This window comes from Heliangelus exortis, chromosome 1 (assembly GCF_036169615.1).
Source record: "Heliangelus exortis chromosome 1, bHelExo1.hap1, whole genome shotgun sequence".
NCBI classification, from domain to species: Eukaryota; Metazoa; Chordata; class Aves; order Apodiformes; family Trochilidae; genus Heliangelus; species Heliangelus exortis.
The window spans coordinates 46,435,446-46,441,445 of NC_092422.1; positions in this window are offsets into that span (position 1 = coordinate 46,435,446).

Below are 6,000 nucleotides of genomic sequence, written 5' to 3' on the forward strand. Positions count from 1 at the left end.
ACAGAGATCTGAGTGAAAAGTAATTAAAAAAAGTAAAATTACAAAAAGTAATTACAGTTGTACAGACTTGAGTTACACAGAATACTTAAGGTTTTAAAAATGCATAATATGTATATACTACAAGATTTTCTGTACCAATGCTAAGAATGGAATTTTCAACGTGTGGACTAATTCTACCTTTTCTGAAATCTAAATTATTCCTCTGACTTTGATAGGAATAAAATGCAGAATTCCATATGAGGCCTATTACACTTGGGGTGTAAGCATATATGGAGAGGATAAGACAATGATCCTCCTTAGTAAAGGAGTCCATGATATATCACTGGGTTGTCTAGCTTTTTTCTTTCATCCATTCTTTACTGGACAGGTGGGAATATAGTTGTCAAAGATGAAGAAAAGGCTGAGGTATTTAACACCTTCTTTACCTCAGTTTTCAACAGAAAGACAGGTTATCCTGAGGACAGATGGCTTCTGGACCTTACAGAAGGTGACAAGAACCTAAACAGCCCCCCTGTAATCCAGAAAGAAACAGTCAGTGACCTACTGAGCTGCTTGGATCCCCACAAGTCTATGGGACTGGATGGGATCCACCCAAGGGTGATGAGGGAGCTGGCAGAAGAGCTCGTCAAGCCTCTCTCTATCATCTACCAACAGTCCTGGCTCACTGAGGACATCCCAGATGATTGGAAGTTGGCGAATGTCACGCCAATCCACAAAAAGGGCCGGAAGGAGGACCCAGGAAACTACAGGCCCGTCAGCCTGACCTCAGTGCCTGGCAGGGTTATGGAACAAATCATCCTCAGTGCAATCACACAGCACCTGCAGGATGGACAGGGGATCAGACCCAGCCAGCAGGGGTTTAGGAAGGGCAGGTCCTGTCTGACCAACCTGATCTCCTTTTATGATCAGGTGACCCGCCTGGTGGATGAGGGGAAGGCTGTGGATGTGGTCTACCTGAACTTCAGCAAGGCCTTTGACACCGTCTCCCACAGCATTCTCCTGAAAAAGCTGTCAGCCTGCAGCTTGGACAGGGGCACTCTGTGCTGGGTTAGGAACTGGCTGGAGGGCCAGGCCCAGAGAGTGGTGCTGAACGGTGCTGCATCCAGTTGGCGGCCGCTCACCAGTGGTGTCCCCCAGGGATCAGTGTTGGGCCTGGTTCTGTTTAATATCTTCATTGATGATTTAGATGAGGGGATTGAGTCCATCATCAGCAGATTTGCAAATGACACTAAGCTGGGGGGGGAGTGTGGATCAGCTGGAAGGCAGGAGGGCTCTGCAGAGGGACCTGGACAGACTGGAGAGTTGGGCTGATTCCAATGGGATGAGCTTCAACATGGCCAAGTGCTGGGTCCTGCACTTTGGCCACAACAACCCCATGCAGCGCTACAGGCTGGGGACAGAGTGGCTGAGAGCAGCCAGGCAGAAAGGAACCTGGGAGTCTGGATTGACAGGAAGCTGAACATGAGCCAGCAGTGTGTCCAGGTGGCCAAGAAGGTCAATGGCATCCTGGCCTGTATCAGGAACAGCGTGGCCAGCAGGTCCAGGGAAGGGATTCTGCCCCTGTACTCAGCGCTGGTGAGGCCACACCTCGAGTCCTGTGTCCAGTTCTGGGCCCCTCAGTTCAGGAAGGATATCAAGGTCCTAGAGCAGGTCCAAAGGAGAGCAACCAGGCTGGTGAGAGGACTCGAGCACAGACCCTATGAGGAGAGGCTGAGGGAGCTGGGGCTGTTCAGCCTGAAGAAGAGGAGGCTCAGGAGAGACCTCATCACTCTCTACAACTACCTGAAAGGAGGTTGCAGCCAGGTGGGGGTTGGTCTCTTTTCCCAGACGACTTTCAACAAGACAAGAGGGCATGGTCTTAAGTTGTGCCAGGGGAAGTTTAGGTTAGATATTAGAAAGAATTTCTTCACAGAGAGGGTGATCAGACATTGGAATGGGCTGCCCAGTGAAGTGGTGGACTCTCTGTCCCTGGAGATATTTAAAAAGAGACTGGATGTGGCACTTAGTGCCATGGTCTAGCAACCGCAGTAGTGGATCAAGGGTTGGACTTGATGATCTCTGAGGTCCCTTCCAACCCAGCCAATTCTATGATTCTATGATTCTATGATTAATCCTACCCTAAATTAATCTGTGACAATTTACAGGAGAGATTCAAATAGTCTCATGTCAAATTAAATTATTTCTGTGCTACACTTTTCCAGACAATGAAAAATAACTGAATTGTAATCTTCCAATTTATCTCACTGTTTCATCTAAAAATAACAAAGTACTGAAATGTTCTTTTTGACTGATATGCACTACTTTATAATTAGCAATGTTTTGGATTTAGTGTGGAGAGCTGTAGGCAAACATGGAGACTCCTAGAGTGCCTCAATGATAACTTCCTAAGACAGGAAATAAATGGCCCTAGTCAAGGGGATATAAAACTGCACTTAATGGTCACCAGTGCAAGCAAGCTAATTAGAGATATCAAGACTGGAGGCAGCCTGGGCTGCAGTGATAATGCACTGGTGGAGTTTAAAGTCCTAAGGGACATGAGTCAGATGAGAATAGTCAGGGCCATGAATCTTACAAAAGGAAAATTCCAGCTCTTCAAGAAGCCAGTCAATTAGACCTCCTGGGAAAGAGACCTCAGAGACAAGGCAGCAGAACTGAGCTGTCAGATCTTTAAGGACACTTTCCATAGAACACAAGAGCCCTCAGTCTCCAGGTGTAAGAAATCAAGCAAGGATGGGAAGAGACCAGCATGGCTGAGTTGAGACCTGATGGCCAAATTAAAGGGCAAGCAAAACATGCACGGGCAGTTCTAGAGTGGTCAGGTATTTTGGGAGAGTATAAGGATGTTGCCCAGTTGTTTAAGAATGAGATCAGAAAGGCCAAGGCACTGTTGGTGCTGAACTTGGCTAGGGATGCAAAGAATAACAAGAAGGGTTTCTACAGATATTTTAATCAGAAAAGGAAGGTTAAACAAAGCATCCCTTCCCTGATGAGCAAGAGCAGACAAGCTAGTAACAACAGACAAGGAGAAGCTGAGGCTCTCAACAGCTTGGTTGCCTCAGTCTTCACTGGCAACCTCATGAGCTTTCCTCATACCTTGTGAGTTGAAGGACCACAAGATGGGGACCAGGAAGACAAAGTCCCTCCCACTGTAAGTGAAGACAAGGTTCACAGCCATCTGAGGAACCTGAACATGTATAAGTCTATGGGACCTGATGAGATCATGCCAGAGTACCAAGGGAATCAGCTGATGCCGTTGCCAAGACACTTTCCATGATACTTGAGATGCCATGGAAGGGAAGTCCCTGGTGACAGAAGGAAGGTGACATTACACCCATTTTTAAAAAGGGTAGAAAGAAGGACCCTGGGAACTACCAACCTGTCAACATCACTTCTGTGCCTGGGAAGATTGTAGAGCAGATCTTCCTAGAAATTCTGATAAAGCACACGTAGGTGATTCAAGTTAGCCAGCATGGCTTTACTACAGGCAGGTCCTGCCCAACCAACTGGGTGTCTTTCTACAATGGGGTGACTACATCAGCAGACAAGGGAAGAACAATGGATGTCATCTATCTGGACTTCTGTAAGGTCTTTGAAATGATCGTCTCTCTAAGTTGGAAAGATGGAGATTTTATGAGTGGGCTACTTGGTGGATAAAAATTGTCTGTAAAGTCACATCCAGAGCGTAGTGGTCGATGGCTTGATGTCCAGATGGAGATGAGTGACGAGTGGGGTCTGTACTGGGACCAGTGTTGCTTAATGTCTTCATCAGTGATATAAGCAGTGGGATCTAGGGCACCCCCAGCAAGTTTGCGGATGACACCAAGCTGACTGGTGCAGTTGACATGACAGAGAGATGAGATCTAGATGGTCATCTAGAAGGGCCATGTGAGCCTCATGAAGATCAAGTGGGTCCTTCAGCAAGATAGGAGCAAGCCTCATTGTACTTCTTATCTCAATAGCAGCATGAATGATTGAAGGAAGAAAATCCGAACACATTTTCTTGTAAAGAGTATGAGCCTGCAAGGTATCTCCTCTCCTGAATTCCTGTAGAATTATGAAGCTCAGAAAGGGCAATAGATGCAGCTGGATCCAATCCTAGTCCCAGTCCCAGACTTTGTCAATGGTTTATGTTTATGTTTAAAGGATTATATGCGTACAGCCAGCTATTGGAACAAATGTTTACCTGCTTAGACACCCATAAAGGACTTGTAGTGAGAAAGTTTCACAAAGTTGAAAAGACAGAGAATTTATTAAGACAACAGTTATAATGGGTTTGGAATTGTCATTGATAAATGCACCTGATGCATTAGCACTAAATATTCAAAATCTAACTAAATAATTAGTGAAACCATAGTAACCATTCACTTGTGTATCATCCACAAAGTAGCAGAGGCACAACTTCTTAGTGAAGAGGCTTTCCTGCCTGAGGAGAAGAGAGATTGGAGCCAATTGACCTGTCCAGAAATATTTGAGATTCTTTTTCTCAAAACCAGAGTATTCTAAACACTGAGTATTCTAAACCAGAGTATTCTAAACACCCTTCTTGACAAGGGTGGCTGGGTCATGTCTTATGTCCTCATTGACTCCGAGCAGATTAATGGTGCTACTATTAGGAGAAGGGGGAAGAAAGTAGAACCAACACTTGGTGCAGTTGTGTACTCCTTCTCAGTCATGTTGTCACAGCTCCAGCAATCTTTGCCTCTGGCTATTGTTGGCATAATTATCTGGCTACAGAACCTTTGCCCAATCCAAGCAGTGGCATGAATTACCGAGTTGTAAAAACTTCCGACATCTGGACTGGGTCTTAGCTTAGATAAGCAAGTGGTTTATCCTCCGCTGCTCATTGCCAGGAAGAGATAAGCATTCCAAATTAGCCTAATTTCTTATTCCAAAGATGATCCAAGATAAGCACAACTATTTGGGACTACTGTGGTCTATTTTGCCACACAAACATGCAGACAGCCACAGTGGTTGAAAGAAGCCGTAACAATTGTAGATTTCTGTAAATCTGCACATAAGATTTTATAAACTGTTGACATTATACCTAGTTCTGTGTTTGATATTTAAGAATCTGAAATAACTAATCTGAATAGTGTGTCTGTGTAAACAGGCAAAATTAAAAAACAAGACACTAAAAGCTGTATTATTTCATTATCCTTTTCAGATATTTTGCTTCACAGTGGGGATGTAGTACCACCTTTTAGTAAGAAGACCTATAGCTTCTTAGTTTCCTGGAAGAACATCTTAGTTAAATCACATAAACTTGATGCTCTTGACGATGACCATGAAAACAGGTAAAGCTGCACTCATAAAAAGCCATTTCTCTATAGGGCAGTTTCAGGGGATGGAAAAAATGGGATTTAGCTTCTGGTTGCCAGGGAACAGGTAAGGAAGGAGCAGATTTCTTTTCTTCAAGAAATTGAATGGTCCTCTGCAAGTGTTTGCACACAAAGAGCCACAGCTTGAGAAGCAAGGAACAACAACAAAGAGCTTTTTCAGCACAGATAAAATTACTCTGAACATTTTGAAGGGGTTAAAGTTCTGCAGTCCACAAATGACCTCCTCAGACTAATAGGACAATCATGTTTTCCTTTGTATGACCTTAGGCAGTGGTTTTGTTTCTTTGGGTTTTTTGTTGTTGTTGTTGTTGTTGTTTTCGGGTGTTTTGGATGTTGTGTTTTTGTTGTGATTTTTTATTTTTCTTCCTTTTTTCTGCTTTTTTTTTTGTTTTCTTTTGATTTTTTTTTCAATTTTGCTTTCCTTTTTACTACTTTTTTCCTCCTTTGAAGCAACTGACTTCGAATAAGGTGAAGTCTTGAGGGGTTTTCTTACTTTTTGAAAAAAATATTTTATACTTTTATATTTTTATTGTTGATATAAAAAGAACATTCAACAGTATTCCTTAAAAACCTGCTCAAAAAACAACAATATAATGCCTGTACGAAAACCAATTTTGATGTCCAGTCTTCAGTCCTTCCATGCAGAAATAAACAAAAATAA